Source organism: Callithrix jacchus, chromosome 9 (genome assembly GCF_049354715.1).
Source record: "Callithrix jacchus isolate 240 chromosome 9, calJac240_pri, whole genome shotgun sequence".
Lineage (NCBI taxonomy): Eukaryota > Metazoa > Chordata > Mammalia > Primates > Cebidae > Callithrix > Callithrix jacchus.
The window spans coordinates 77,209,725-77,224,785 of NC_133510.1; the positions used below are offsets into that span (position 1 = coordinate 77,209,725).

General features: G+C 33.5%; 2 long non-coding RNA genes across 4 annotated transcripts in view; one reads left to right on the forward strand and one right to left on the reverse strand.

Moving 5' to 3' along the window:
* LOC118144269 (uncharacterized) overlaps window positions 1–15,061 on the forward strand; it is a 123,921-nt gene that overhangs the window by 72,681 nt on the left and 36,179 nt on the right. The gene's annotated exons all lie outside the window — the stretch shown is intronic.
* LOC144577775 (uncharacterized) overlaps window positions 1–15,061 on the reverse strand; it is a 62,896-nt gene that overhangs the window by 46,193 nt on the left and 1,642 nt on the right. Inside the window, exon 2 of the long non-coding RNA XR_013522348.1 lies at window positions 14,940–15,052. This is a non-coding gene — a long non-coding RNA (uncharacterized LOC144577775). The remainder of the gene's footprint in view (window positions 1–14,939; window positions 15,053–15,061) is intronic.

Below are 15,061 nucleotides of genomic sequence, written 5' to 3' on the forward strand. Positions count from 1 at the left end.
AATACTAGTCAGCAGAACTTCTCAATAAGCAGCCAATGGACTATATGGCCTGACATGTTATTTAATAGAGTACTTCATTCTTAAATAGTATTTTCATATTTTATTTTCTCTTACTAATAAACACGAAGTTGTATGCTAAGCTTTATGGACTTTGGTGTGCTTTGCAAGACAAGAATTTCAATACACCTTTAATCATATTACTAACTTTCTCTCATACATAGCCAGCATTTTCAAATGTAAAAAAAAAATCGTTTTGCTTTAGCTTTTAAACAAAAGCTAATTTCTTATCTCCCCAAAAAGGATGTCTATACCATTCAAAATAAAGAAAATAAGGTGCATTGATGTAATTGACATACTTATGGCCACAGGAAATACAGAGGCAATAGCACCTGTCACCTATACATACTTCACACGATCAACATACCTGATAATTACAGCAAAATGTTAGAATAAAATATGAGAGCTAAAAGCAGGAAAAAAAAAGTTCTAGGTGAAGTTCAAATTATTCAATTAGGCATGCATGCAGCCCTTATATATTGAGTATTAGGTATATACCAGGTTTTATTCTAGATGCTGATGTTATAGTAGTTAACCAAGACAAGGGGTCTGACCTACTGGTACTTATATTCTAGTGAGGGAGATGAGTAATAATTATATAAATTATAAATCATATAGATGTATTTAAGCAAGATAAGGTGGAAGTATGTAAGGGTAGAGAAAATGGTGATCAGGTTATATTTGATAAGTCCACTGAAGACAACTTCTCTGATGAGATATTTGAGAAAAAAACTGGATATTGAGAAGGAGGGAACCTTGTAAAAGTGTGAGAGAAAAGTATTTCTCAGTAAGTGGATAACTAGTTTAAACTAGGGTGAAAATGAGTTTGTTTGAAATAACAAAAAGGCCATTGTGGATAGAGCAGAGTGAGTGAAGGTTAAGAGAACGAAGGTGAAAAGGGAACCAATAATCATATCATATGTGTCATTGTAAGCCAAAATAGAGTTTAGATTTTGCACTAAGTATAAAGAAAAAACAACACAGAGTTTTGTTTTTTTCTCTCTCTCTCTCTCTCTCTCTCTCTCTGTGTGTGTCAGTCACTTGGGTTGCTATAAGGCAAATGAACTATTGAGAGGAAACAGTGAAAGCAGAAATACCACTTAGGGGAAAATTGCCACAATTGAGGGTATGACATAAAGCTGGCCCAGTCATAAGAACTGTGGAAGTTTAGAAAGTGAAGAGTAATACAATTTGAGATATATTTGATTTTTGAGCCTACAGGATTTTAATAGATGGATATAGATTGAACAAGTATAGAGAAACCAAAATTGACGCTTAGATTTTTAGATTGTTTATCTGGTTGAATGGTAGTGAATGAAATGGGATAAGAAAAATGTGGAAGAAACAGTTTGTGGAAAAGGTGAGAGAAAATCAACACAAAATTCTCTTCTAAATACATGAAACTACTTGAGACACTGAATAGATATTCACGTGGGAATGTCATCTCGACTTTCAAGGTAGTCAGACTTTCAAGTCTGTAGCTCACAATAATGGTTACAGCTCAAGATCTAATTTAGGAATTATTTGTCAAAAAAAAAATTGGATTCCTAATCTAAGTTTTTCAAATACACATATGAGAGTTGAGTATATGCTCAAGCATATAAACTGAGATAACTGGAAAAAATGCAAATCCTATTTGGAACTCTTGTGAGTTTAAAAAAAAAGTTTTGTTAAATTCTAGAAGAGCATGTCGGAATAAGTATGCGTGGGGAATAAGAGTAAGTATGCATGTGTATATGTGTGTATCTAATAGGAGGAGTTGTTTCACCATAGAATTTCTAGGAAATGTTTTTTTTTTTTTTTTGAGACGGAGTTTCGCTCTTGTTACCCAGGCTGGAGTGCAATGGCGCGATCTCGGCTCACCGCAACCTCCGCCTCCTGGGTTCAGGCAATTCTCCTGCCTCAGCCTCCTGAGTAGCTGGGATTACAGGCACGCGCCACCATGCCCAGCTAATTTTTTGTATTTTAGTAGAGACGGGGTTTCACCATGTTGACCAGGTTGGTCTCGATCTCTCGACCTCGTGATCCACTGGCCTCGGCCTCCCAAAGTGCTGGGATTACAGGCTTGAGCCACCGCGCCCGGCACCTAGGAAATGTTTTATTTCATCTAAGGTAATTAACACCATTTTATTTCAAACATATTCACATTATTCAAATTTTATGTTTCCTTATACTGCGTCTAAGTAGCATCAGGTTTTACCACAAATTTTAAAACATATTTTACATTATTATCTTATGGACATAAGTTCATTTCTACATTGAGGATTAATTTTAAAAATGTAGCTCCTTTGATGTACATTATATTTTTATAAGAAGATAATATGAATATAAATCCAACAAACCTGTTTATTTAGAAAAGGCTAATAACATTTGTTCTAAACTTTTTACTCTGTCAGTAGATTGAAAAGGTGTTAGAGTAGTTGTTAAAGATAAGGATAAGGAAGGAAATTTATTAAGAGAGATTTCTTAATCTGTGGACATTATTGGGAATGACTTCATCCAATCCAAATAGGAACCATTTCTCCTCGCAGGACAGAAGCATACTCAATGGAAAAAAATGCCCATATTAATACAACACTGCACACAGATGTTTTCAGTATTTGAACAAGGGATTTATCAAAATATTTTTTTCTTTAAAAATCTCAATTTAACTTTAACATGTATATGAGGATACTGCTTTCTATACACCCCAATATTAATATATGTGTTTTTCCTAATTTAAACCAATATATATACTATTTGTTTAGTCTCATATAAAGACTTGTTTATTGGGTAATTGTTACCCAACAATCCATCCTTATTTAGAAAGCTATTTTTATTCACTTCACATCTTAAATACTGAGAAATAAAAGGCATTAAAATACCAGTGACAGATAAAACAGAGAAAATTGCTCTGAACAAACTCTTCTAGAATACTGTGGTGCATATAAATTATGAAAACACTAAAACTTGATCAAAAAGGAAGGTCTTTAACTTTCATTTAAATGCATGAACAGATGTGGCAGACCTAATGTCAATGGATAAATGGCCCCAAAATGTGGAATATGAGAACGAGATCTCTGAATGCTTTTAAACTCATTCCAGGCATGGTTGGATTCCTCCAACAATAAATGAAAGACCTAGGGTGCATGTAGGGCAACTGTCAAGGCTTATAAGACTTTGACCACCAAAAAACTTTAGCTCTGTAAAGAGATTTATTATCACTTAAAAATTAATTTGCTGCTTCACAGTCACCTGTACACATGGAGACAAGTTGAGTCTCAATTGAAAAAATGCATATCATGTAAGTCTATTTTGAATTATGTCTACAATTGTATCCTTTATTTACTGCGTAATTTCCTATATCCTTGCAAACTAGCTAAAGCACCAGAAAATCTATTTGCAAATTTACTCCCTCAGGAATTCCTTATGTTTACCCCACTTGTTTGTGCTTGTGTGCACATTGTATCTTCTGGGAGAATGCTATGGTTTGGTTAGTCTGACCTGATGTTATAAGTATACAAGAAATTTTGATTCTATGGAAGCACTTGTGTCACTATGGCATATGTTCCTCCCAATACGGGGATTATTAGAACAGTCTCCAGATGAATTTAAAAGTTGGGTTAACAAAATTTAAAGCCTTAAAATGTTTAGTTTTAAGAGCAGGTGATAGTTATATTTTGTAGTGTAACATACTAAATCGTGTCTTTAGAGGCACTGATTATATATTCTTAAAAGTAGATAACTGAAAATCATATGGCATTATTTCTTATAAAGTAACCTTAACTTCTTTCATTTCTCTGTCATTCTGTGAGGTTATTACTACTGCGACCCAAATAAATTGCATCACTTTGACTCCCTCTGCATTACCATAATCATTCCCTTTTCTCCATCTTCAATGGAAAAAGGGACTGCTATGTTTGTTCATTAATTTTTGATCTCTCATCTGGACTACAACAATAGTCTATGAGTTATTCTTCTGCCCATGATTTCATAACATTCCATTTCTTCTTCCAATTGATGACAAATAATCTTTCTAACATATGTGTAAAAATATTAAAAGGACCACAAGCTTCTTTTTTCCATCTTCTCCTTTATCCCAGACTTTAACTCAGATTTAAACACTTATTTCTTCCACTCCAGGCTTAAGGAATAACTACGGATAATAAGCATTGTGTGCTAAGCCATTCATGTATTGCTACAAAGAAATACATGAGACTGGGTAATTTTTAAAGAAAAGAGGCTTAATTGGCTCATAGTTCTGCAGGCTGCATAGGAAACATGGTGCTGCCTCTGCTCAGCATCTGGGAAGGCCTCAGGAAGCTTTTACTCATGGCAGGAGGTAAAGCAGAAGCACTCACATCACATGGGGAGCAGGAGCTCTCCCCATGTGATGAAGCTGGGGAGGTGCCACGTTTTTAAACAACTGAATATCCTGAGAACTCACTCACTATCATGAGGGCAGCACCAAGCCATGAGGGATCCTCCTACATGATCCAAACACCTCCCATCAGGCCCTGCCTCCAACACTGGGGATTACATTTGAACATGAGATTTGGGTGGGGACAAATAACCTAAATTATATCACAGGGTATGTTATTTCATACCTCTATACTTTTAATCATGCTCTTCGCTCCATGTAAAATGTCCCTTATTCTAGCTATATTTTCGGATAAGAAATATTCTTTCCCCAGTTTTTAAAAAAAGTGTCTTACTCCAGTGAAATTTTTCCTTCTCTATATATAGAACTGTCCACTTCATTTTGGATGTGCCTACTGATTCTACACATACTTTTATTGCAGTTCTCTGAATCCTTAGTTGAATGAGTTTATGTTTATCTCTCTATCTCCACTAAGTATCTCTTTGGAAGAGACTGGACCCATTTATCATTGTACCTCTAGCTCCAAACATACACATACACAAACCTCAATACTTACTGAACATAGGAGTAAGTGAAAACTGGGGTTGTTTGAATTCCCCCACATCATTATAAGAAATAAAAATATGATATGCTTAATGCTTAATATTCTTTTTAACCATTTGTATTTTATTTTATGTCACAGTAGCCTTATATAATAAAGTGCACTTTAACGTCCATTTTACAAATGATGTCACTAAGTCCCAGCTGTTATTAAAATTGCCTAGGGCAAAACAAATAGTACAAAGCCTGGGCTCTAATTTCAGAGCCTTCGGATTTAAATGCCAAATTATGCTCTTACATAACAAAAGCAAAGACGAAACATTAAAAATGAATGAAATCAGATTGTAGATGTAAAACATTTATTGTTTTGAGACCTTAATGTAAGATGGATATTAGCATCAGATCAGAACCCAACAAGATCTCTCCTACCTTTCTCTTTTTTCTTCTTCCATGGCACTGTTCCCAAAGAAAAATCCACATTATACATATTTATATAGAATTGTAATTAACTCTGTGCAGGCAAAAGTAGATAAAAATGAGAAAATTTGGGGCAGTTTTCAAACTATCGAATTTAAGCCTGAAACAATTAGCCTAACTTTTCTCCCCTATGCCACCAAGTTTTAAAGTGCCCAGTGTGTCATAGATCAAACTATTGACTTAAATTACTTAGGGCATAAAGAAATAAGTTTTACACATTATGCTGATTTTTTAATCTTGATATTGAGAATATTTTTCTTTCCTGTATGCTGTACCTTATTTCTGTATTTAGAATTTTATAAGGGAAAATATTTTAGTGTTACAAATATAACAACAACAAAAATGCTGTCTTGTTATTTTCTTAAAATGTCCACGAAAAAAATCATCAAAGAACCAGAGGTAAGCACACTACAATCCAGCTGTGAAACCATCTGCTTGAATTAGAAATACAGTGAAAAGGCAGGCGAACAAAGGAAAAATTACAAATAAAAACAATAATTCCTGGAACTTGACATTTTCTTTGGAGAAAGATGGTAAGAACATCTATATTTTACTGGAAGATAATCTCACTACACTGAACTGCTTCAAACACCCATTCTAATTGTGTGTTGTGTAACAAAAGTTCTTCAATAAGCCAATTTATATATAAATACTTGAGATTTTATTTGTGATAGACAGGTTCACCCTCCTAGAGAAAAACAAACACAAGATAAAATATAAAAATATATATAAATTAAAACCACGAATTCTACATTGCCTAAGTGTATGTCTTCTATCTGTTTTGTGTTTCTTTTCTGTCATTAATAATTAACCTTCAGTGTATCAAGAAAATCATCATCATCATTTGTCATTTGTATTCAAATGGAAACCTTTTAAAAATAATTCTGTGTTTTAATAAATAATTCATAGAAGTAAAAATAAAGAGATAGGGGAGACACTCTTATTTATATTAGAAACATAATAATATAACTTATATGAACACTAATTTATATTGGACATTTTAAAATAAATTTTATCATTGCAGACCTCTTTATAACAAGTAAACTTTGGCAGGCAAACATCATAATAGCTAAAAAAAATACCATTACATCTCCCTTTAGCAAAGCAGCATAGAACAGATCCTTGCTGCACAACATTGCCTAATGAAGTCTTTTCTTTTTAATGCCTAACTAGAAATTATTATATTCCTTTTTGTCCTTGGAAATATGTTTTTCACTTACCGATACTTGAGTTTGAGAAAATTCCTCATTATTGTCACCTGAAGACTCATTGTATCATTACCCGAGATTTTACTTACATTATCCATTTCACCATCATCATTAGAGTATTACTATCTATTTATTTGAATAAATCTTCTGATTCATTAATAGTTGTAAAACATCTTATTCATCAACTTTATTATCTATGCCATCAGGATAGAAAAGGAAAAATTCTAAATTCTCAATTATCTTCAATAAAAGCTAAAAGCAGACTATAAAGATGGTATTTCCAGGCTTTTATACATTTTTAAAAGATGATGTAACATTTTGGGCAACAGAATAAAGAAACTACTAAGTCTTTCACTATTACTTTATCCTTCTAAAGGAAACATAGCACAGGTAAACATTTTCTGAAAGGGCCATATGCTAAATATTTTAGGTTCATGGGACTCATGTTCTCACTTGAAACTGTTCAGCTTTGTCACTGAAACAAACAAAAGCAGCCATGAACACTATAAAAATAAAAGTAACTGTGTTCAAATAAATATTTTTCAAAATCTGTATTGGTAAGAATTCTCCAGTGAAACAGAATCAATAGAATGTATATGTGTTTTTTATGTACATAAAGATGTTTATTGTAAGAAACTGACTCATGTAAATGTTGAGGTTGAGAAGTCCAGACCCAGGAGAAAACAAGTTTCAGCTTCAGTCCAAGTCTTAAGGCAGGAGAAGACCTATGTTACAGCTCAAAGACAAGCAGAGAGAGAGAGAATTCTAACTCATCCTTTTATTCTATATAAACCTTACAGGGATTAGATGAGGCCCACTCATATTGAGAGTCTGCCTTAATCAGTTTACCAATTCAAATGTTAACTCATCCAGAAAAATTATCAGAGACACATCCATAATCATGTTTGATCAAATATCTGGGCATCCGAAATTAACCATCACAAGTCCAACCCTTATCAGCATGGCCCCATACGCATCTCTTTAAAACATATTTAATCTCCAAATAAAAGATGATAACAAAGTCATAATTCCCTCTAGCATGGTTCAACTGTCTTGCATACAACCACAAACACATTAATCCCTTTCCCAGAGGAGATAAGGTTTTTGAGTGATGTCTGGTCTTCTCTTAGATACCCTACAACCTAAGTGCTATGATAAAGTTTACACATCTTATGTTATGACATAAGAATAATTCATACGAATTTAATAAGAAGAAGGAAATTTGGCCCTCAATCAATACACTTCTGTGAATATAGATAATTTCATCATTCTTCTTTCTTACTGTTTCACCTTTTAAAATATAACTAAGAATAATTGATGATTATGATGAAAGAGTTCCTATAGTGATAAAATAGCATAATGTTTCAAGATATAAAAATTAAGATTAAGATTTCATAATGCTGCTTAGAGATATGTATAATAAATTCATAAGATAGAATCAGTTTTATTCTATTCTAAAATAATTAGATTTTTACTTTTTTCTTTGAAAGAGTGCTTAAAAAACATGATGAAATATCAATTTTACCAATAGTTGAAAATACTAAAATATGAAATTCAAATCTAAATCCTGGGGCAATAAACTCTGTAGACATACCAAGTTTTAAGAATCTCTTATAGATATGACATCGTGCCAAGTGCCAATGGTGATACACTCATCTATGTTTGTATTTTTTCCATAAAGCAAGGCATTTGCCCCTTCTGTAAGCAAAAGCCACACAGTCAAGAAGTAAGAAAAACTCCCTGAGGGCTATGTTAGGAATTTACTCACAGTTACCTAAAAAGAAAAAAAAAAATCTTTTAATAGCAGTGGAGCCTGGCTAAGAAAATTAGTGGCAAAAGTAGATGCTAATATTAATAAAGATCAAAGACTGGTGAATTAACATAAGAAGAATGTTTTAGGAATATATAGAATAAATGACGCTAGAAAAAAACTAATAATTTCTTGTAATGAGAATAAATCAAGACTGAAATTATTTTGAGAATTACAAAGCAATGAACATGTTCTGTGTAAAAGAACAAAAAAGAGGTAAAATGCTGGGAGATTAAGTCTCAAAAGAGTAACCACTGTTCTTTTTTTTTTTTTTTTTTTTTGAGATAGAGTCTCACTCTGTTGCCAGGCTGGAGTGCAGTGGCGTGATCTCACTGCAACCTCTGACTCCCAGGTTCAAGCAATTTTCTTGCCTCAGCCTCCCAAGCAGCTGGGACTACAGGCACATGCCACCAAGCCTGGCTAATTTTTGTTTTTTTGTTTTTTTTTTTTTCAGTAGAGATGGGGTTTCACCATGTTGCCAGGATGGTCTCCTGACCTTGTGATCCACCTGCCTCGGCTTCCGAAACTGCTGGGATTTCAGGCATGAGTCACTGCACCCGGCCCAGTGTTACTTTAATAACAATTATCTGTAATTAATATATGAGAGATTCTGAGATTCTCTCATGTTAGTACCTTAACCTGCTCTTAATTTTACATTTACTAGAATTTTTGCAAGAAAATTAATCTCTCAGTTGGTGGCATTTGCCAGATGCCTGTCTGTGGAACACACAAAGTAAAAGATCCCACCCACCAGTTTAACAGCTTGACTTAAGAAAATATGAGACAGCTCTTGATGAGAGAAGAAAAATAAAAACAAATCTAATGGACATCAGTAAAATTAGAAAAAAATGTGTTGAATTATTTACATGAGTCTTTCTTCATAACTTGAAGGCAAATAACTACAGAAAAGGAAAGGAAGAAAGAGAAAAAATTTCTTAATTTTTCACAATAAGAAACCAATTTGGCAAAAAATAGTTGTAAAAATTATACTATTTTGGGCAGCAAGAAATTCTGTGTGAAAATCCGACTCTTAAAGCTCTCTCAAGATACATTTCTAAATTAAGTTTATATACTTTTTGTGGAATGGATGGTTGGTCATCTGAAAAATATTTCTTGTGAATCTCCAGGATTAAAAAAAAAATTAAAAAGCACATTGTGTACAGCATCACTGTGTGTGTTTTAACACCTTGTGATTAAGCAAAATGTGTGTAAGTTGTATTTTAGGACTTCTATTACTGGTACATTCTACACTGAAGCAAGATTTTGATTTATGATATATAAATGCTGATTCTAAAATGATTCTTTTTAAAATTCATTATATAAATTAGTCATTACTGAAGATTAAAAAGTAGACATTATGTAAAAAGAAGCCATTATGTTACACACAAAAAAAAAATTTAGAAGTTAAAAGCCATAATATTTAGTCCTAACTCTGCCACCAATTCACTTAACATATCTGACCTTAGTTTCTTTATCAGAAATGAAGATATTATTTTAGTTTCCTCTATTTTCTCTTAGATGGGAGAAGTGAAAAAATATAATGAGCTTCTCTCAGAGTCTTGTATTCAGCTGTCCCTTGCCATTGGTTCACTCTGACATGTAGTAGCAACTACTAAGCATGTTTCACTAATCAAAACAAGTCCAAGAAATAGTTTACATGTCATGGTATAAATTTCTCACCAGCTGTGAGGGTGTATGATTGTGTTTGGCAAAACTAGGGTTTTCTGGGTTAAGATCGTCTAAAGATATTGCTTTTTCCTCTTGCTAACTCTTTAGACGATCTTAAAAATATTTTTAATAGTTAAACATATTAAAAACTGATGTAAAAAAAAGTTCCAGAGGTCATTTATGTCTAGAAGAAACGTAGCTTGTCAGCCTTGTAAACCTACCTTAATGGCTGAATTTTCTTCAGAATCATCTTTGTTTTCAATAACATTGCTACAGAATCCTAATCTACTAACATACATTTTTACCCCATGCTTTAGACCTAATAGGGCATTATGTCTGCAACTTGCTACCAAATAGATCATGAAAAAAATAGTAATTCAAATTTGTTTGTGACCAGGAAACAGTGAGAGAATGAAAAGACAAAGTAAAGGTGACAAAATGTTCGTGAGTCAATCTAAGCAAAAGATAGGCATATAGAAAGCATATGTTGATATTCTTGTAACTTTTTATAAGTTTGAAATTCCTTTAGGATAAGGGTTTTTAGTACAGTTACTACATCCATGCTGCCTAATCATAAATTATTTTCAGTGTTCAAATGTACATTTTTACAGGCCCATCCTTATGTACACATAAATTATAAATAATCATCATTTTCTATACTACTATGTAGACTTTTTCATATAAAGACAGGCCATCAATAATAGTCTATTTTTATTTAAGAAATAGCTTATTACCTTCAGAGGCAGTTTCATAAGCCATTTAAAAAACGTTAAAAAATACAAATCATTCCCAGCTAACAATAGTTCAACTTACGATTTTTCAACTTTATGATGGTGTGAATATGATAAGCATTCATTAGGGATGGTACTTTGAGAACCCATACAACCATTCTGCTTCTCACTTTCAGTAGGGAATGAAATAAGTTACATGAGATATTTAATTTCATTATAAAACAGACTGTGTTGGATACTTTTTCCCAACTGTAGGCTAACGTTAACTGTTCTGAGCACAAGTAATGTAAGCTAAACTAAGCTATGATACTTAGTAGCTTAGGTGCATTAAATGAATTTCTGACTTATAATATTTTTACTTACAATAGGTTTATCATGTCATGACTATGATAAATCAAGTAGCTCCTTTATGCTTATATATGAAAATACATGGATATTTTTCTGGAGATCTTCTGAAACCCTTTCATGGATCAGAGTGGCTCTGAATAATTGATGTGTTGAAATATCAACTTTTAAAAATATTTTATTATGCAAACTATTAAAATTGTCATATTAGCATAACATTCTACTTACTACTATAGGTAGCTTAGCATTACAGTATCTTTCCCTTTAGTAGATTATCATCTAGAGTTATCATAAATACCAATATTCAGTAAACTGCCTTGATTTCAATTTAATAGGGCAAATTCAAATCATAAATTTATTTTTGATATTACGATTATAGCATGAATCTCAATTTAATATAAAATTGTGACACTCTGAATGTCATGCAAATGTTAATAATTACTTTCTAAATGCAAATTTTGAAAACTGAATTTCAGCAGAGGATGAATTTGAAACTTCAAGCTAGATATGCCTGGGAGGATATGCCAGTATTTACAGTTGAGTTATGACACACATGTATATATTTTACCAAATTATTCACAAAAAGGCATAAAATGTCATAGCTTCGTTCTGATATAAATTATAGGCTATGAAAAGCACTGTTTAAAAGAGAACATGACAAAATATTCCCTCCCTCTCTAATTTACTATTCATTTATCTTAAAATATTTGATGAGTAAAGAAAAATAAAGTTTTAATGAAGAGTACATAAGTAAAAGTAAAAGTGGGCTTCCTAAAAGTCAGCATCACTACATAATATTTTTAACTAAAAATGAACATTCACAAGCAACACCAGTGGATGTTAGGAAAGCTAATTTCAACATACACCTGGTATTCAGTAGTTAAATAATTCTCTTAGTCCTAAAATGTGGGGTACTTATACTAAAGGCTTAAGTAATACCTTTTGATAAACCTGACAAAAACAAGCAATGGGGAAAGGATTCCCTGTTTAATAAATGGTGTTGGGAAAACTGGCTAGCCATGTGCAGAAAGCAGAAACTGGACCCCTTCCTGACACCTTACACTAAAATTAACTCCAGATGGATTAAAGACTTAAACATAAGACCTGGCACCATGAAAACCCTAGAAGAAAATCTAGGAAAAACCATTCAGGACATAGGAGTAGGCAAGGACTTCATGAACAAAACACCAAAAGCATTGGCAACAAAAGCCAAAATAGACAAATGGGACCTAATCAAACTCCACAGCTTCTGCATGGCAAAAGAAACAGTCACTAGAGTGAATCTGCAACCAACAGAATGGGAAAAAATTTTTGCAGTTTACCCATCTGACAAAGGGCTGCTATCCAGAATTTACAAAGAACTCAAACAGATTTGCAAGAAAAAAACAAACAAGCCCATTCAAAAATGGACAAAGGATATGAACAGACACTTTACAAAACAAGACATACATGAGGCCAACAAACATATGAAAAAATGTTCATCATCACTGGTCATTAGAGAGATGCAAACAAAACCACTTTGAGATACCATCTCACGCCAGTTAGAATGGCGATCATTAAAAAATCTGGAGACAACAGATGCTGGAAAGGATGTGGAGAAGTAGGAACACTTTTACACTGCTGGTGGGAGTGTAAATTAGTTCAACCATTGTGGAAGACAGTGTGGCGATTCCTCAAGGCCTTAGAAATAGAAATTCCATTTGACCCAGCAATCCCATTACTGGGTATATATCCAAAGGACTATAAATTTGTCTACTATAAGGACACATGCACACGACTGTTCATTGCAGCACTGTTTACAATAGCAAAGACCTGGAACCAACACAAATGCCCATCGATGATAGACTGGACTGGGAAAATGTGGCCCATATACACCATGGAATATTATGCAGCAATCAAAAATGATGAGTTCATGTCCTTTGAAGGGACTTGGATAAATCTGGAGAACATCATTCTCAGCAAACTGACACAAGAACAGAAAATGAAATACCGCATGTTCTCACTCATAGGCGGGTGATGAACAATGAGAACACATGGACACAGGGAAGGGAGCACTACACACTGGGGTCTATTGGGGGGAATAGGGGAGGGACACCGGGGGGGGGAGCTCGGGAGGGATAGCATGGGGAGAAATACCAAATGTGGGTGAAGGGGAGGAAGGCAGCAAAACACACTGCCACGTGTGTATCTATGCAAATATCTTGCATGTTCTGCATATGTACCCCAAAACCTAAAATGCAATTAAAAAAATGAAAATAAATAAAAAAAAAGAGAGAACTAAGGAGTTTTTCTCAACTGTTATTTTTGTGGTATGTTATTGATTTAAGGCTGATTTAACATAAAGAGTTCCAGTGTATTTCAATAAAAAGTAAGGCAATCTAGTTAAGTGATATAAGCAGAAAAGAGGTGACAAAGTGACAATGAGCGTTACTGCAAATTTTTGATGTCATGATAATGTTTCTTTTCTAAGATTAAATGTAATAAAATACTGACAGGAAGTCTAAACCTAGCCATGATCCTGATTATTTGAATTTCAATTGATATGAAATTTTTCTGTATGTATTTTGAAGTAAATTTTATTGATGATCCATTTTAATTATATAAATTGAGTACTCGTGTTCTAACTCTTACAACACAAGGAGGGTTTAAGGGGCAGTCTTCTTCGCTTCTGCCAAAATCAAACATGCAAAAACTCTCATGACAATGTGCAAGAACAAATTATATGAGAGTCAATCACTATGATGAACAATTGTCCACTATTAAGCCCTTTCAATTTCTTACTACTTATAATGTGGTCATCAGCATATTTTAAAGTATGTTAGAAATACAGAAAAAAATGCCCCAACCCAGATTTACAAAATCATACTCTACATTTTTAAAAGATCTCTGAATGACTCATACGCATGGTTTTAGAAGCATTGCTTTAAATTTGGAGAAAGCATGAGAAAGAAGGTATTTGGGTAAACAATTGTATTTATATCTATTTTCTCCCTAACTCAGTATGCCCCAGTACTAGTTATAAAACACAATATTATATACTTCTGTATTTGTCAAGCACTGTGTGAAGGCATTTATTAAATTTATTGCCATGTTTTAAATCTCATAACAAACCCATATGATGAGAACGGTTATTGACATTTTACAAAAGGAAAACTGAGACTTACAGAAATAGGTAGGACAGGTTCACACAGACAGTAATGGGTAGGAGACACTCTGACCAAAGAGCTTGTGCATTTACTCATTATATGAGCTAGCATGGGGTTATGTGGAGATTTCAATTTATATCAAAATATGATGCCAATTTTTGAATGGAAAATATATAAATTAGACAAAGACTACGATGATTAAAAAACATCTTGCCCCATATTTAAAGAAAAAAAACCAAAACCTATAGTACATAAATCTTAAAAGTCTAGGCTTTCAAAATGCTCCATATCAGCCAATTTATGGTTTTTAAAATGGTAAAATATACAATCAGGAAAGTTTGGATGGGTACAAGTACTGGCTACTCATAAACCAAATAAATTTAACTTAATCCTCTATTCATGAAAATAAAGAGTGAGTGATATAGTTTGGTTCTGTTTCCCCACCCAAATCTCATGTCTAATTGTAATACTCATATGCCAGGGGAAGGACCTGGTGGGAGGTGATTGGATCAAGGGGGAGGATTTTCCCCTTGCTGTTTTTGTAATAGTGAATGAGTTCTCACGAGGTTTGATGGTTTAAAAGTGTGTGGCACTTACCCTTTCGCTCTCTCTCCCTCTTGCCACCATGTGAAGAAGGTCCGTGTTTCCCCTTCATCTTTCGCCATAACTGCAAGTTTCCTCAGGCCTCCCAGTCATGGGTCCTGTGAAGCCTGCAGAAC